General features: G+C 44.5%; 3 non-coding genes across 3 annotated transcripts; all 3 read left to right on the top strand.

Annotated features, from left to right (window-relative positions):
* Positions 1 to 5,015: 5,015 nt before the first annotated feature.
* On the top strand, positions 5,016 to 5,210 carry LOC141141846 (U2 spliceosomal RNA). Its single transcript, XR_012244258.1, has one exon. It is a non-coding gene; the product is annotated as a U2 spliceosomal RNA (small nuclear RNA).
* A 6,169-nt stretch (positions 5,211 to 11,379) lies between these two features.
* Positions 11,380 to 11,578, top strand: LOC141141848 (U2 spliceosomal RNA). The gene has a single exon (XR_012244260.1). It is a non-coding gene; the product is annotated as a U2 spliceosomal RNA (small nuclear RNA).
* Positions 11,579 to 17,944: 6,366 nt separating this feature from the next.
* On the top strand, positions 17,945 to 18,136 carry LOC141141827 (U2 spliceosomal RNA). Its single transcript, XR_012244251.1, has one exon. It is a non-coding gene; the product is annotated as a U2 spliceosomal RNA (small nuclear RNA).
* The last annotated feature ends 309 nt before the right edge of the window (positions 18,137 to 18,445 follow it).

Below are 18,445 nucleotides of genomic sequence, written 5' to 3' on the forward strand. Positions count from 1 at the left end.
GTCGGCGGTGAAGGAGCCTCCGGGGGCCCCCTTTGTGGGGGTACCCTTTGGGTTTCAGGAGCGGTCGGTGTTTTTGCTGCGCCAAAATGACGTCCCGTGGTCTGCGGGACTCAATACGGTTCCAGGTGAAGCCGGAATGCAAGCAGGAAGTGTCATTACGGACTGTTGTGGTGGATCTGTTGCTGGATATTCTTGGCCTCAAGGTAAGAGATATCATTTGTTTGCAAGATTTTGCTCAACAAGGAATTTACGACGTAACATTCTCTTCCAATGAGGTATGTTGGAACGTCTTCGAGGATACCAGAAAACTCGAAATGGTGGATCTGGTAAGAAAATTTGAAATTACACCCTTGTTTATGCAAGAGGAAAAAGTTATTATTGTACACCTATATAACCCGTTTGCGGATGTGAATTTAGTGAAAGCTTTTCTCAAAAGTTATTGTGAGGAATTAAGAGGGGGTGACAAGGTGATCAATAAATTTGGAATATGGTCAGGGAAGTATAGATTCATAGGACGCTTTCAGAATGACCCGTATTGTGTTGGAGGAGTGAGAAGGCCACCTGCTACGTTTAATATTGGTGGTGAAAGGGGGTTCCTGTACTACCCTGGACAGCCCAGTTTTTGTAGGAAGTGCTTCACTTACGGACATACCTATAATGATTGCAACCAAGGGTCTAAATGCCGTTTTTGTGGGAAGTCTGACCATACTGCTAAGGAATGTAAAGGGAAGAAAACTTGTGATATCTGTAAAAAGCTGGGGCATCTGGCTAAACAATGTGAAGAGTTTAAATCTGCTAAGAGGACGACGGAGTTAGAGGAGAAGGCGAAAAAGAGCTTGGCAAAGAAGGAGCAGCTGAGATCTGTGGCTAAGCGGGGTGAAGAGGGCATTGCGGGACCTGCTGATGCAGACTTGCGAGCCACTCCCCCGGAGGGTCTGGTCAGTGAGGCTGTGCCTGTGGAGCCTTCGGTAGCGGTACAAAGAAGGGGTGCCTCCTCGGTTACTGGGTGTACGGTGACTGGGGGTAGGACCTACTCTGAGGCTGCTGCGGGGGTATCAGGTGAAGTACATCTGGAAGTTGCGGATAGAGGGAAAGAAGGAGAGGAGGAACAGATGCAAGATCCCCTGTTTGAAGAAGATAAGGAAGCTGGGTGGATAGCTGGGAAGGTGCCATCAACTATAGTGAGTCCAGGAATGCTTTCTGAACTCGTGAGTGATTTGTCATCAAGTGGTGAAGATGAGGAAGATATGCAGACTGTGGATAGTGACGGGAGTATAGATTGTGGGCAGAGACTCATAATTGCAGAAATGCATGGGTTGCCGAAGTATAAGAGGGCTCGGCAAGAGGGGAATGGTGGGGAGGATGGACATGGTCTACGCCTTCCTGATGATGGGGGTTCTGAGGAATCCGCCAGTTCTCCAGATTGTAGAAGGAGACAGAAAGTAGAAGTTTGTGAGCAGCTGGATGAGGGAATGCAACATATTTAGAAGGATGATGGCGGGTGTTGTAATTAATTTATTTTTTCTTATGGCCTTAATATTCAGTTCAATTAACGTGAGGAGTATTTGTTCTGGATGGAGGCGGGCTGCTGTATTAGAACATTTGAGTGGACTAAGAACAGATATTATCTGTCTTCAAGAGTGTGGGATTGAAAGGATTCCGAGTGATGGATGGAAGTGTGGATTATCTTTCTGGTCGCCAGTGTGTGGGTCTAGAAGTGAAGGCGTTGGGATTCTAGTCAAAAATGAAAACATACAGTGCATATCGCATGAAGTAGTGGTGCCAGGGAGGATGCAGGTAGCGATGTTTGAGGTACTACAAAAAAAGTTCCGTGTGATCAATTGCTATGCACCTGCTGATAAAAAAGAGAGATGTGCCTTTCTGAATATACTTAGATTATGGTTGCCCGGGAGATTGCCTACAGTGTTAATGGGTGACTTTAATTGTGTGAGAAAGAATGTGGAAAGGGAAGGTGGTGGTGAAGGGGGTGGAGTGGACGTCTCTTCCAAATTATTAAATGAGATAATAAATGACTTTCACCTACAGGATGTGGCAGTTGTAGTGGAAAAGGGAGACTTGTCGTTTACTTTTTATTCCGACAAAGGAACCGTTAAATCACGGATTGATTTCATTTTCTGTTCTTCCTTTTTAGAGGTGCAGGGATATGAGGTGAACCCGGTGGCATTTTCTGACCACTCAATAATTTTGGGGCGTGTGAATTTGGAGGTGGGTGTGGATTTTGGAAGAGGTGTATGGAAGTTAAATTGTTCTATGCTTGGAGATAACCTGATTTGTAGGAAATTTGAGTCTTTTTATGAGATTTTGCTTTTCAAAAAGCGTGAGTTTAACAATGTGTTGGAGTGGTGGGATTGGGCTAAAATGGAGATCGGTGTCTTTTTTAGGAGGATGGGAAGGGAGAAAGCCAAAAAGAAACATGAGGAGGAGGAGGTTTTGGTAAAAAGGCTGCACTTTCTGTTTAAATGTAAAAAGATGGGGGTGGAGGTGGATGAGGAAATCAAAATGGTGCGTGAACAGAGAAATGCAATAATAAAGGAAAAAGGGAAAGGGATTGTGTTCCGTGCAAAGGTGGAAGAGATGGAGGAAGAAGAGACCTGTTCTAGGTATTTCTTTAAGAAATCCTTTGGGCCCAAGAAAGTTATGTGTTCTGTACTGGAGGGGGAGGAGGAAGTACAAGGGGACAGAATGAAGAAAGTTATCAAGACTTTTTATGAGGATTTATATAGAGGAGATAGGTGTGCTAAAACGGAAGAAATAGAAGAATATTGTAAAGTAGTAAAAGGAAACCTGAAGAAGGAAGAAGCTGAGGTTGTTGTGGATACCGTAACTAAAACGGAAGTTGAGGAGGTACTTAAAAGTATGAAGAGGAATAAAACACCTGGAGGGGATGGAATTCCGGTGGAGTTTTACTTACGTTTCTGGCCAGTGGTGAAGGATCAACTCTTTGAAGTCATCAGTTTCTGTATGGGGAAGAAGACAATATCCAAGTCAATGAAGGAAGGCATTATTACATTGTTATATAAAAAAGGCGATCCTCGTGAAATTAAGAATTGGAGACCGATAACCTTGCTTAATGTAGACTACAAAATCTTTGCTAAATTGTTAGCAAATAGGATGAGAGAAGTTATCAGCAAGGTTATTGGTGAATGGCAGGTCTGTGCAGTTCCGGGCAGGAGGATATCGGACAATCTGATCCTCCTGAGGGATCTGATCTTCTATGCCCAGAGCAATAATTTGCCCTGTGCAGTTGCTGGATGTGATTTGGAAAAGGCATACGATCGGGTTTCTCATACTTACCTGATGTTAGTCTTGAAGAGCCTGGGTTTTCCGGAAGAGCTGGTGGGAATGGTGAGGTGCCTGTATAAAGATATAAACAGCAGAATTTTGATTAATGGGAACTTATCTGAGGCAGTGAGAGTGAGATCGGGGGTGAGACAGGGGTGTCCCTTGTCCCCGATTTTATTCATCTGCGTTATGGAGCCCTTGGTGAGACACATTATGTCAGATAAAGCCTTTAAGGGGATGTTTGTGCCCGGAAGTGATGGAGATAACATCAAAGCCTTATGCTATATGGACGATGTGGCCTTCTTATGCAGCTCAACAAGAGATCTTGGTAGGGCAGAGCTGCAGCTCAAACTGTTTGGAAGTATGTCCGGTCTAAACGTTAATTGGGAGAAGAGTAACGTGTGTGTCTTGAGTGGCACATGTGATGTGTCCAGAGGAAGTTTGAAAAAGGTGGAGAAGATTACGATATTGGGAATACAGTTTGAACGTAATCTACTGAGTCAAGACAATACCAAAAAAGGAGTGGAAAAGATTTCAAAGAAATTGGAACTTTGGAAACTTAGAAGGCTGTCTCTGTCTGGCAAGACCTTAGTAGTGAAGGCTATAATTTTGCCGTTGCTATTATATTTTGGTGTTATTTTTCCTCTGAGTAAGAGTTGGACCCAGAAGGTGACGAGAATGCTGTTTATCTTTTTTTGGGGGTCCAAGATGGAGAGGATTACTAGAGAAGAGGTGATGAAGATAGAACAGAAGGGTGGTTACAACTTCCCTAATATTGAAAGGTTTCTTGAGGTGCAGTGGTGGTTGGTTCACTACAGGGCCTTTTCTGCTGGAGGGAAGACGGCCTCATTTATGAGGTACTTAATTGGTTGGCCGCTTCTAAAATGGGGGTGGTGTGAGAAGGACTTAAGGAGGCCTATGTCCTTGGTTTCTCCTAGTTATTATTTGAGGATGAAAGTCTTTTTTGAGCAAAAAGGGCTCCTCGGGTTGGGGCCTGATGCAGTTAAAAAAACCTGTCTATGGAGATGGCTGAGGAGGGGGGAGGTTGTTTCTAACATTTCTGGGTTGAGTTCCGAACGGGCGGAGGAATGTTGGAAGAAGAGGTCTATTATAGGTATAACCAATAAACAGAAAGAGATTGGATGGATGGTTTTACATAACTGTCTACTTACCTTTGAATTTTTGAAGTCAAGAGATCTGGTGAGGAGTGAAGTCTGCCCTAGGAAAAACTGTGGAGGGAGAGAAAGTATTAGACATGTATTTTGGGAATGCGACTTTGTGAAAGAGATATGGAGGAGGATGGAAGGCTTTCTAAAAAGAGTGTTTAATGAGGAGAAAGTGTCTTATGTTTCAGGCGTGTATGGTTTGGGTGGTGGTGGAAAGGAAGCTCAGCGGAAGATGTTTATTTTTTCAGCTATTGTTAAAGAGGTGGTGTGGGAAGCGAGGTGTGCGCTGCATAAGAATAAGTTGGTTTTGACAGAGGAAGACTGTGTGGAATGGTGTGTGGCTAAGTTGTATTATGTGTTGGTGATGGAAAGGAGGAGAGTGGGGGAGGAGGAGGCAAATGAGGTGTGGAAATTTAAGAAGTGGAGGGTGGGGGGTGTATTGTAAAAATGTTTGATGTATATTATATTGTACTGTGTTTTTTGATACTTATGTCCAGATGATGCAATGAACACTGCTTAGTGAAGGAATCGTAAGTTCATGCTGAGTTTGTGTGTCAGTCTGATGGAAAAAAAAAAAAAAAAAAAAAATCTGTTCTTATCAGTTTAATATCTGATACGTCCCCTATCTGGGGACCATATATTAAATGGATTTTTAGAACAGGGAGATGGAAGAAGAGCTTGCTCTGTCCACTCCACGCATCGACCTGGTATTGCAGTACCTCCAGGACCGGTGCACCCCTCTCTTATGCAGTTTCAAAAAACAGATTGAACAACAACACAAATCTTCCTTTTGCTTGCTCAATGGCAATGTTGCTTTTTTTTGGAGGGCTCACCACAAGCTGTTAATTCTTGCAATAATAAACTTGCATTTAACCCCTGTGTGTATTGGTGTTTTTGCTTCGTGTCAGTTTCTTGGCCTATTTCTCTCTCCCCCCTCCCTCCTTGCGCTCCATATTTTTGGGGTCAGGAAGAAGCAGCAGGTAAAGTGGCAGTTGCAAGAAGCCAAACCTAGCAAGTCAGCAAGTCAGTAGCAAGTCAGTAAGCAGACACATTTCGACAAGACAGCTAGCTAATGTTTCATCAATCTTTCTCCCAAGGCCCAAAACAAAGCCTTCACTGCCAGGGTCAGTTTCGAAAGGCAGCAGCAGGCAGGCCCAGGCCAGGCCAGGCCAGGCCAGGCCATTTCAACAGGCCTGACTTTGCTCCATCTCTGCTGTCCCTTGTTGCAGCTAGCTCAAAGTCAGTCCAGGAGCTCAAAGTCAGTCCAGGCATGCATTCCTTCCCTCACTCCCTCGTTTTCGCAGCCTGTGTCTCCCTCTAGTGGGTCCCCGTCTCGTCTTCCTCGTTCATCTTACCAGGAGGCGGGTCCATGCAAATGATTTCCCTCGTTAGCCATCAACGAGGAGCACCTGGCTGTGTGCAATTAGTGCTCAAGGCTGCCTAATTGGCAGTATGAAGGTCAGAATGGGCTGCAGGTGTGTTAAGGAGGTGTTAGGCAGCTGTGTGGAGGGATTAGGCCTCAAGCCCGGGTAGGTGTGAAAAGTTGCTGTGCCTGTGGCTGCGGCCAGCCTAGACCGGGGGAAGGCTAGACGGGCATCTCTCAGCGAGCTCTTCGTTTGTGCCAGGCCGCCGCTCGCTCGGAAAAGAGAATAATTGGGTTATCGCTTCTCGGCCTTTTGGCTAAGATCAAGTGCAGTTTCGGCTCACTTGTATCGAAGTTGAAAGGTGCCCGGGGTACCCGACAGTCGGCCTTGGGGGGAGCGTCCCTTTTTCGGAAGGGCCCCCCCTTGCTGCTATTGGCTGAAGGCTTAGTCCCCGGGCAACGAGAGGCGATCGCCCTTCTGAAGGCGTTTTTCTTTAGGCGGTTGGCGGAACTGTGGGGGTCTTCCTTCATGGGGGCCCCCATAGGAAGACAGTCGGACCTGAAGGCGGCTGGTGCATTTCGTGTACCAATATGGCGAGTCGTGGTATTCGTGACTCGCTACGGTTCCTCGTGAAGCCGGGATTTGCAGACGTGACGTTGAGGACGGTGGTCGTGGATCTTTTGACGGGCGTTCTAGGCCTTAGGGTAAGCGACATATTATGTCTACAGGATTTTCCTAATCAGAAGCTTTACGATGTTACTTTTTATTCGACCGAGGTTTGTTGGAACACCTACGAGCAATTCAAGTTAATTGAAGACAGTGAGATTGGAAGGAAGTTTGGCGTACAGCCCCTCTTTATGCAGGAAGAAAAGGTGATAACAGTGCATCTCTACAACCCGTTCGCAGACATCAACCTGGTAAGGGCTTTCCTAAGCAACTACTGTGATGACCTTAGAGGCGGTGATAAAATATTTAACAACTTCCAAATCTGGTCAGGGAAATACCGTTTTTTTGGCACCTTTAAAAATGATTCCAGTTGTGTGGGTGGAGTCAGAAGACCCCCTGCTGTGTTCACGATTGGAGGAGAAAGGGGGTTTCTCTTCTACCCCGGGCAGCCTAGGTACTGCCGGAAGTGCATGCGTTACGGACACGTCAGTGGTGAATGTGACCAGGAGCTTAAGTGCAGATTTTGTGGGAAGGGTGGACATGTGGCTCGAGACTGTAAGGAGGGAAGAGTGTGCGACATTTGCCAGAAACCGGGACACATGGCTAAGCAGTGTGGGACTTACCAAGCTGCTAGGAAAGAGTGGCTATCGAAAGTTCTGTCTCAGGGGAAGGAGAAAAGAGAAGATAGGCAACGGAGGTCGCGAGATGGTGCGGGTGGGAATGCTAGGGGAGACTCCGCTAACGTACAGGCGGACCCACCTGGGGTTCCTCCTGAGCACCCGGCCAGTGATGTTGCGCCCAAAGCGCAGGCAGATGATGCGGTGGGACCTGTGGGCACAACCGCTGCTACTGTATCTCAAGTGGCAGGTGGTGGTGACAGTCCTGTTACTGCGGATGTTCTGCAGGGTGAAGATGGCGGACCCCCTGGTGGAATGGAGGAGAAGGAGGAAGAGGAAGATGAAGGACAGGCCGATACCCCCCCAATGGTAGTGGGAGGTGACCAAGGAATGGAAATCATAATTATGGATGAGAGACGGCGTTCATCATCCTTTTTGGGCAGCTTATCTGATAGTGACTCAGATGAAGAGGAAGAAGAGATGGAGAGTGACGAAAGCATAGAATGTGGCCAGAGAATGGAAGGTTCTTCTACACCGGAACTAATGGACAAAACCTCTAGTAAAAGGGCCAGGTCAGATGGGTCCTTGCCTGGAGGGGTGGAAGGGGAAGGGTTATTGCCTGGAAATGGGGGTTCCGAGGAGGAATCCGCCAGCTCTCCGGTTCCCCGGAGGATGTTGAGGAGCCAGTCAGGTGCTAATGAGGCACAGAATAGGATGGACTTTTAATGCTCTATCATGGCTGTTTCTATTTTTCTTTTGATAATGGCTCTGTCCATAGGGTCTATTAATGTTCGCAGCATTGTAGCTAAAGATAGAAGAGTAGCGGTGTTTGAGGAAGTTATTAAGTATAATTTGGATGTGGTGTGTTTTCAGGAGTGTGGTGTGATAAACGACCCTTCAGTAGACTGGTCTTGGGGTCCTTCTGTGTGGGCACCAGCGTGTGTGTCTAGGAGTGAGGGGGTTGGCGTGGTGGTTAAAAATCCAAATGTTAAAATTGTGTCACATGAGATTATCATCCCTGGACGGTTACAGATAGTGACGTTAGACTTTTTGGGACAATTTTTAAGGGTAATGAATTGTTATGCCCCCGCAGAAAAAAGGGATAGGATAAAGTTTCTGGAGATTGTAAAGATGTACTTACCTGGGAGAATGCCAACTGTCCTGGTGGGTGATCTTAATTGTATAAGGAGACGTGAAGACCGGCAAGGGGCTTGCAGTGATGGAGGGATGGACGCTTCATCTCGAGTCTTGAATGAAGTTGTTGATGATTTCAGCATGCATGACGTAGCTATGGAGGTAGAAAAAGGTGACATTACATATACTTACCATTCAGACAAGGGTACTGTGAGATCCCGGATAGATTTTATTTTCTTATCACGTTTTCTAAAGAGTGAAACTTACCAAGTTGTCCCAATGATTTTCTCTGACCATTCTTTGATCTATTGTACCGTTAATCTTGAGGTGGGGGTGGAATTCGGAAGAGGGACATGGAAGCTCAATTGTTTACTTTTGGAAGACGAGGAGGTTGGAGGGCGTTTTGTTTCTTTTTTCAAATCCCTAGAAGACAGGAAAGATAATTTTGAAGATTTGCTGGAATGGTGGGATTGGGTTAAGGGTCAGGTGGCTTTCTTTTTTAAAAAAGTTGGGGCTGAAAAGGCAAGAGAAAGAAGGGAGGAAGGGAGGAGGTTACTAGAGAGAGCGCATTTTCTCTATAAATGTAAAAGATTGGGGCTGGAGGTGGAGGAGGAGCTAAAGAATGTGCAGGAGGAGAGAAGAAGAATGATAAAAGAGAAAGGGAAGAGTATAGTCTTCAGAGCAAAGGTGCAAAATATGGAAGAAAATGAAAAATGTTCCAGATTCTTTTTTAAGAAGGCTTTTAGTCCTAAGAAAGTAATGAAGAAAATGCTGGATGGTCAAGAAGAGGTTGAAGGGAGAAGAATGAGAGATAGCGTGAAGAGCTTTTACCAGGATTTGTACGGGGGAGAGGACGGTGCATCCCTGGAAGAAGTGAAAGAGTACTGCAATATGTTGCAAGGAAGATTGGAGGAGGATGAAAGTGCTTCTTTGTTGGACGTGATAGGAGAGGCTGAAGTGGAAAGAACACTTAAAGGAATGGCAAGGAACAAGACCCCTGGTGGAGATGGCATCCCGGTGGAGTTCTACCTCAAGTTTTGGCCGTTTATCAAGACCCATCTTGTGGAGGTGGTCGGGTATTGCATGAGGTCGGGAAGGTTGGCTACTTCTATGAAAGAGGGTGTTATCGTGCTACTGTACAAAAAAGGGGATGAAAAGGATATCAAAAATTGGAGGCCAATAACTCTTCTGAACCTAGATTATAAGCTGTTCGCTAAAATCCTGGCCAATAGGATGAAGGAAGTGATCGGGAAGGTAATTGGCGATTGGCAGGTGTGCGCGGTTCCTGGAAGAAGGATTGCGGACAACCTGGTACTTCTGAGAGATTTGGCCTACTATGCGCAATGCAATAATCTGCCTCTGGCAGTGGCTGGATTTGACCTAGAAAAGGCCTATGATAGGGTTTCCCACAAATTTATGTTTTTTGTTTTGGAGAAGTTGGGTTTCCCAAAAGAATTTGTTAGTATGATCAGAAGCCTGTACACAGGTGTACATAGTAGGGTTCTAATAAATGGGATCCTGTCAGAGTCTCTGGAAGTCAAATCTGGGGTAAGACAGGGGTGTCCCCTGTCCCCTGCCCTGTTTATATGCATCATGGAGCCCCTTCTCTTACATATTCAGCAAGATAAAGCCTTTGAAGGTTTTTTTGTCCCGGGTGGAGGTGGAAATAAGTTGAAATCCCTATGTTACATGGATGATGTAACTTTTTTGTGTAAATCCCAAAGAGATCTTTCTAGGGCAGAACTTCAGCTGCAACTGTTCGGGTGTGTCGCAGGAATGCGCGTTAATTGGGGTAAGAGCGCTGTCTGTACCTTGAGTGGGCTGGTTGAAATTCCTTCAGGTAAAATTCAAAAAGTGGATAAAATAGAGGTGCTGGGAATACAATTTCAGAGAAATTTGCAAAGTCAGGACAATGCTGCTAAATGTGTGGAAAAATTGTCAAAAAAACTAGATTTTTGGAAACTACGTCGCTTGTCTCTGACAGGTAAAACGCTGATCGCAAAGGCGGTTTGTCTGCCGCTTTTGCTTTACTTTGGTTTGATCTTCCCTTTTAACAAAAGATGGCTGCAGAAAATTGAGAGACTCTTGTTTATCTTTTTCTGGGGAGCAAAAATGGAGCGGGTGGCTAGGGTGACTGTAGTAAAAGAAATGAAGTTGGGAGGGTATAACTTTCCAAATGTGGAGTCTTTCATGGGGATGCATTACTGGTTGTTACATCATAGAGCCTTTTTAGGAGGTGGGAAAACTATGAGTTTTATGCGGTACCTGATGGGATGGTTTGTTGTGCGGTGGGGTTGGGGAGGGAGGGACCTTACTAAACCAGTGGCTCTTGTTCCCCCCCCCTACTATACTAAGTTAAAGGTATGGTATGATAAAAACTGTATAGGCAATTTGGGGGCTGGTGCTGTGGTAAAGAAGACTTTGGTTAGATGGCTAAGGAAGGAAGAACTAATTTCAAACATTGCTGACCTAAGACCGAAACAGGTAGAGGAGTGTTGGAGGAATCTAGAAATAGACGGAGTGACGAATAAACAAAGAGAGATCGTGTGGATGAGTTTTCACGACTGTTTGTTGACCATGGACTTCTTGAAAATTAGAGATTTGGTAAGAGATGAAAAGTGTGTGAGGGAAGGATGTGGGGGGATTGAAAGAGGAAGACATGTTTTTTTGGAATGTTTTTTTGTAAAAAGGATTTGGGGAAGGTTGGTGGGTTTTGTGCAAAATGTGTTGGGAATAAGGGAAGTTACACCTGAATTATGTCTGTATGGTCTGGTGGGTGGAGGGTCTGATGAGAAGAGGAAAGGATGGATTTTGTCAGCAATTGTTAAAGAAGTCGTCTGGGAAGCAAGGTGTGGATACAGGAAGGGAAGTTTGATATTATCTGAAGAAGAATGCACAGAGTGGGTGCTGAGTAAATTGTATCATGTCTTGTTATTTGACCGAAAGAGGATGGGTGTGGAGGAGGCTGATATTTTCTGGAATTTTGGGAGGTGGAGGTTGGGTTAGGGGTTTTTAAAGCTTTTTTAATGTGGTTTTTATAAAAGAAAGATTTTTGTTATACTTACCTGGATGATGTAAAGAACGTTGCTCGGTCTCGTGAGAGTTGATTGAAGGAGGTCAGAGTACACGATTCATGCTGACGGGAAAAATAAAAAAAAAAAAAAAAAAAAAAAAATCTGTTCTTATCAGTTTAATATCTGATACGTCCCCTATCTGGGGACCATATATTAAATGGATTTTTAGAACAGGGAGATGGAAGAAGAGCTTGCTCTGTCCACTCCACGCATCGACCTGGTATTGCAGTACCTCCAGGACCGGTGCACCCCTCTCTTATGCAGTTTCAAAAAACAGATTGAACAACAACACAAATCTTCCTTTTGCTTGCTCAATGGCAATGTTGCTTTTTTTTGGAGGGCTCACCACAAGCTGTTAATTCTTGCAATAATAAACTTGCATTTAACCCCTGTGTGTATTGGTGTTTTTGCTTCGTGTCAGTTTCTTGGCCTATTTCTCTCTCCCCCCTCCCTCCTTGCGCTCCATATTTTTGGGGTCAGGAAGAAGCAGCAGGTAAAGTGGCAGTTGCAAGAAGCCAAACCTAGCAAGTCAGCAAGTCAGTAGCAAGTCAGTAAGCAGACACATTTCGACAAGACAGCTAGCTAATGTTTCATCAATCTTTCTCCCAAGGCCCAAAACAAAGCCTTCACTGCCAGGGTCAGTTTCGAAAGGCAGCAGCAGGCAGGCCCAGGCCAGGCCAGGCCAGGCCAGGCCATTTCAACAGGCCTGACTTTGCTCCATCTCTGCTGTCCCTTGTTGCAGCTAGCTCAAAGTCAGTCCAGGAGCTCAAAGTCAGTCCAGGCATGCATTCCTTCCCTCACTCCCTCGTTTTCGCAGCCTGTGTCTCCCTCTAGTGGGTCCCCGTCTCGTCTTCCTCGTTCATCTTACCAGGAGGCGGGTCCATGCAAATGATTTCCCTCGTTAGCCATCAACGAGGAGCACCTGGCTGTGTGCAATTAGTGCTCAAGGCTGCCTAATTGGCAGTATGAAGGTCAGAATGGGCTGCAGGTGTGTTAAGGAGGTGTTAGGCAGCTGTGTGGAGGGATTAGGCCTCAAGCCCGGGTAGGTGTGAAAAGTTGCTGTGCCTGTGGCTGCGGCCAGCCTAGACCGGGGGAAGGCTAGACGGGCATCTCTCAGCGAGCTCTTCGTTTGTGCCAGGCCGCCGCTCGCTCGGAAAAGAGAATAATTGGGTTATCGCTTCTCGGCCTTTTGGCTGCGATCAGACTGGGGAAACCTAGTGGTGGTCGAGAGAAGGCGAGTCCTTAGGATCCCCTTAGGGGTGACTAGGACAAAAACGGACGAAGTATGGCACGTCGTGCTCTACCAAAATCCTTCAGATTGGTCGTCGGACCAGAAAAGAGAAGAATATTTACCATGAAGAAAGTGATTGAAGATTGTTTGATGGAATCGTTGAGTTTAACGGTAAGCGATATTTATGCGCTGCAAGACTTTCCGGCAACGGGAACTTATGATGTGTCTTTTCATTCGGAGGATGCTTGTTTACGTGCGTTTGAGGAATACAGAAGGCAAGTGCGGGACGAATCTCCAATTTGGGAAGGAATTGATATAGAAACCTTGTTTGAAGCAGAGAAGAGGGATATCGTGGTCCATTTCTATAACCCTTATCTGGAAAAGGAGGTGGTAAGGCTTTATTTGTTAAAATTCTGCACAATGGTTGATTCAGGCACTAAGTTAAATAATAGTTTTGGCATTTATAGAAGCAAAGTAAGATATAAGGTCAAATTCAGTCAGGATAATGATGGTGCTTATACTTACCCTCCCCCGTTTTTTACAGTGGCAGGGGAGAGGTGCTCTTGTTTTTTTTCAGGCCAGCCTCCCTTTTGTAGGACTTGTTATAGATATGGTCATGAAAAAGAGGACTGTAGTTCTAAAATATGTTGCAGGCAGTGTGGGGATGATACTCATGTGTCTAGAGATTGCAGGCAGCCTAGGAAGTGTGACCTGTGTGATACTCCGGGTCACCTTGCTAGGGACTGTCCTGAGAGAGTGAAAGCTGGATGCAGGATTTTTTCGTTTGCCGATGCAGTGAGGGGAGGCTTCTCGGGCAGGTCACGTGGCCCTGAGATAGCACCTGAAGTGCAGGCAGCGGCTGACGCTTGGAAAGCACAGGCGGAGGCTAAGAAAGAGGCTCTTAAGCTTATCCTGGTGCATGGGGCTAAGGAGGACGGTGAACGAATGGAGGAGGAGGTGACAGTAGGAGAGGGGATTGTGTCAGCAGCGTGTGTTAGTGCGGTGTCCAGAAAGGAAGATGGCGCCGGGACGCCGAAAGGGGGCGTGGCTTCCGACGGCTCCGGCGTTGTGAATGTGACAGGAGAAGGAATAAGTGCGGGAAGGGAAGGAGGAGGAGGGACGCAAGCTGATGACCAAAAAGAGGAGGCGGGGCACATGCAAATGACAGGCTTACAGGTCAACTTAGTGAGAGAGAAAGAATTAAAAAGAGAATTGGCTGCTAAAATGAAAGAGAAAGTGAGGATAGCTGGTAATGCAATAGAAGAAACAAGGATGGAGGTTGTGGAAGGAGAAAGTATGCAGGATGAAATTAATCCTGTAACAGCAGGGATGGAAATATCTGACTGGAGTGCTGGGGTGGATATGGAGGAGAGTGGATCCTTACCTCCTGGTCAAGGGGTGATTGGAAGTGAGTGCAAGAGAGCCAGGACAGAGGTTGCAGCTCTCTTGGGGGTCATCTCTTCCTCTGATGAGAGCGAGATTCCAGATTCGCCGATCGTTTTGGCAAGAAGAGGAAGGGCGGGTGAAAGTAAAGGTGGAGGGGTGGAAGAGATGGAGTAAATGTCGTTTTGTGTTTTCCCTTATAAATAAATGGCAGTGACTATAGCATCTCTAAATGTTAGGTCAATTTGCTCAGTGAGTAGGAGAGCGATCGTTTTTGATTTTTTGGAGGGATTAAAGCATGACATAGTTTGCTTGCAAGAATGTGGCATAAAATACCCGCCAGGTCAGAAAGAATGGAAGGGAGAGGCGATATGGTCACCCGGATGTGGGAACCGGAATGCTGGTGTTGGTATTTTGATCAGAAATGATAAAATACGATTGTTGGAATATAAAATAATTTCCCCGGGCAGATGTGTAATGGGGGTTTTTCAGTTTATTGACTTTCGTTTTAGAGTTTTCAACGTATATGCACCAGCGGTAAAACTTGATAGAGCCATTTTTTTTTTCAAAACATGCAAATGTATTTGGGTGGAAGGATCCCCACGATGATTGCTGGCGATTTCAACACTGTCAGAGAGGTATCTGATAGAGCGAGTGGAAGTGGAGGAAGTTTAGATAATACCAGTACCTTGCTCAATAATATGATTTGTGATTTTTGTTTGGTGGATGTGGGTAAGGAAATTGGTGCAATACAGGATAAATTTACTTTCTTTTCGGAAGCAGGAAAAGTTAAGTCAAGAATTGATCTTTTACTTTGCTCTAAGGATTTGAAATATGATGGGTTCTCTACTTTTGATGCTTTTTTTTCTGACCATAAGGGAATTCAAGCGGTTTTTCCCATGAAAGGTGGTGTTAAATTCGGAAGTGGTGTGTGGAAACTAAATAACATGCTGCTGGAAGAAGAAATAATAAGGGATGATTTTGTGTTGTTGTTCGCTCATTTGATTAAAAAGAAAGATGGTTTTTCTAATTTGTTGGAATGGTGGGATTGGACCAAATATAGATTTCGTATGTTTTTTAGAGCATGGGGAAGGAGGAAAGCGATGGAAAAGAAAAGGTGCTATGAAAAATTAGGTTTAAGGCTGAGGACTTTGCACTTGTTTGAAGAATTGGGTGTTGATGTGGAAGAAGAGTTGAGGTTGGTTAAGGAGGAGAGGAGGGAATTAATAAAAGAAAAAGGAGGCAAAATTGTTTATTTAGCTAAAATAAAACATTTGGAGGAAAATGAAAGATGTACGCGCTACTTCTTTAAAAAGGCTTACGGGAAGAAAGATGTGTTGGATAGTGTTAAATTGGAGGATGGGAAGGTGGAAAGAGAAGATGTGGTGGGGGGGGTGGAAGCTTTCTTCAGGAGTCAATTTAAAGGCTACGAGGTGGAGGATGCAGAAAGAATGAAGAGCTATTGTGAGATTTTGGACCAGAGTTTGGGAAGAGAGGATCAGGAGTGGTTGGGTAGAGAGATCCAGGGAAATGAGATACAGGAGGCATTGGCAGAAATGGCCAAGAATAAGACTCCAGGTAATGATGGCTTGACAGTAGAGTTCTATAGGACCTTTTGGGGGATCCTTGGACCTGACGTTGTTTCTGTCATACAAGAAATCTTTAGGGTCAACAAGATATCGGATACCATGGGAGAAGGAGTGATTACCCTTATATATAAGAAAGGTGACAAAGCGGACATGAGAAACTGGAGACCAATCACACTTTTAAACGTGGATTACAAGGTGGTGGCTAAAGTGGTGGCCAATAGGCTGAGGTGTGTATTGGGGAAAGTTATTGGGTCATGGCAGTCCTGTTCAATACCGGGGAGAAGGATTTCGGACAATGTTATCTTATTAAGAGATATGATTGTTTACGCCAATAAAAATTTGAGGCCTTTAGTGGTGGAGTCACTTGACTTAGAGAAGGCTTTCGATAGGGTGTCTCATACTTTTATGTTTCAAGTGATGGCCAGATTGGGGATACCAGAAAGTCTGTTGAGAATAATTAAGGGCTTTTATGTTGGTATTAGAAGTCGAGTTTTGGTTAACGGTATGTTGAGTAAGCCATTTGAAATAAGATCTGGGGTGAGGCAGGGTTGCCCCTTATCACCCCTGGCTTTCATTTGCGTTATTGAGCCTTTGTTAAAAAGTATACAGAGGGATAAGGTATGCAAAGGTTTTTGTATTCCAGGAGGGGATGGTAGGGTGGTCAAATCCATGGCGTATATGGACGATGTTGTAGTGGTGTCATCTTCGCAACGGGAGGTTGACAGAATATGTCTAATAACAGATATTTATTGTATGGAGTCTAAAATGAACGTCAATTGGGAAAAGAGTGGTTTGTGCAATCTGGGAATGGAAGTGCCGATCAAAAGTGATAAGTTGAAAGTGACATCAAAAATTAAGATTTTGGGTATGATTTTTGAGAAAACAATAAAAGGAAGAGAAAATTACGAAGTGATGCATGAGAAAATTAAGAAGAAAGTGGAAATGTGGTCAATGCGGGAATTATCCTTGAAGGGTAAAGTGTTGATCATAAAAGCGGTGATTTTGCCTTTGATTTTGTATACTGCCGTGGTTTTCCCAATGAATAAAATCTGGACTATAAGAATAAATAAAATTTTGTTTAGTTTCCTGTGGGGATCTAGGATGGAGCGCATTTCACGTGAGACAGTTAAAAGGGCATGTGGTCTGGGTGGCTTAGGCTTCCCAGATCTGGTGAAATTTGTGGATATGCATTACTGGTTGGTGGCGCTAAGAACTATGTCGCAGGAAGGAAGAACCGCGGATATGATGGGATACATGGGTGGTTGGCTATTCAGAAGGTGGAAGTGGAAGATAGTTGATCTTAAGAAACCGGTATCTTTCTTTATATCAGTGCATTATAAGAGGTTGGAGGAAATTAGGACAAAATATGGCTTGGAGGTGTTGGGACTGGATGGGAATAATAAAGATAAAGTGAGGAACGAAATGTATAAAGAAACCATTGTGAGCAATATAAGAGGTCTAAGATCTTTTGAAGCGAAGAAGGTTTGGTGTGCTTTGGAGGTGGAGGGAGTGTCAAATAGACAAAGAGATGTGACGTGGTTGGCATTACATGATGGTTTGTTAACTATGAAGTTCTTGAAGGGTCGCGATATTATCCGTTCTGGAAGGTGTCCTAGAGTTGGGTGTGGAGGGACGGAGGATGTCGAACATGTTCTTTGGGAGTGTGACTATGCAATGGAGGTGAGGAGGTGTTTGGTGGTATGGGTGGACAAAGTATGTAAAAGCAAATTATCTTACGCTAGTTTGTTAACTGGTGTTGGTTTGGGGAAAGTGGAGGGTGTTTGTTTAGGTTGGATTTTTTGCTTTGTGTTTAAAGAAGTTATTTGGGATATGAGGAACCAATTAGTGGCAAGAAAAGAAGAACTGGAAGTTAAAGATTGTGTTAAAACGATCCTGACAAAATTGCATACGATTTTTCTTTTTTACGTGAAGAAGTTAGGGGAAGGCCCTAGTCGAAGGGTATGGAGTAGAAATTTATGGAGTACTTTTGTGAAAGTTGGTGTGGGTTGAGGTCCGTAAGGATAGAGTAGGTGTGTAAGTAGTTTGACAAATGTGACTGAAAGGAGGATTGATGGTGTGTGCATGATGTAGGGAAATTGGGTATATAGGTATAAATGAACGTAAATCGGTGAATTTGAGTTTTGGGAGGTGGTTTGTCTTTACCCTTAGAATATGATTTCCAAGGTAAGAAGGTAAGAATTTAGGTAGCTGGTTTTCTTAAATTTATGTTTGTATTGTTGAGAAATAGGTGATGTGTGTTGTTTGTTTTAGTTCGTTAATAAGTGTAGGGCTTTTAGTTAAGGCAGTTAGGTTATGATGTATGTTGGTTTGTTTTATGGTTTGGTATGTAAGTACTATGATGATGATGAGATCGTACAGTTGGTTAATACCACGACTATATGGTTGTATGTACTAAGAAATCTTGATCTGAATAGTAAAAAAAAAAAAAAAAAAAATCTGTTCTTATCAGTTTAATATCTGATACGTCCCCTATCTGGGGACCATATATTAAATGGATTTTTAGAACAGGGAGATGGAAGAAGAGCTTGCTCTGTCCACTCCACGCATCGACCTGGTATTGCAGTACCTCCAGGACCGGTGCACCCCTCTCTTATGCAGTTTCAAAAAACAGATTGAACAACAACACAAATCTTCCTTTTGCTTGCTCAATGGCAATGTTGCTTTTTTTTGGAGGGCTCACCACAAGCTGTTAATTCTTGCAATAATAAACTTGCATTTAACCCCTGTGTGTATTGGTGTTTTTGCTTCGTGTCAGTTTCTTGGCCTATTTCTCTCTCCCCCCTCCCTCCTTGCGCTCCATATTTTTGGGGTCAGGAAGAAGCAGCAGGTAAAGTGGCAGTTGCAAGAAGCCAAACCTAGCAAGTCAGCAAGTCAGTAGCAAGTCAGTAAGCAGACAC

The sequence above is a fragment of the Aquarana catesbeiana genome, linkage group LG04, assembly GCF_042186555.1.
Source record: "Aquarana catesbeiana isolate 2022-GZ linkage group LG04, ASM4218655v1, whole genome shotgun sequence".
NCBI classification, from domain to species: Eukaryota; Metazoa; Chordata; class Amphibia; order Anura; family Ranidae; genus Aquarana; species Aquarana catesbeiana.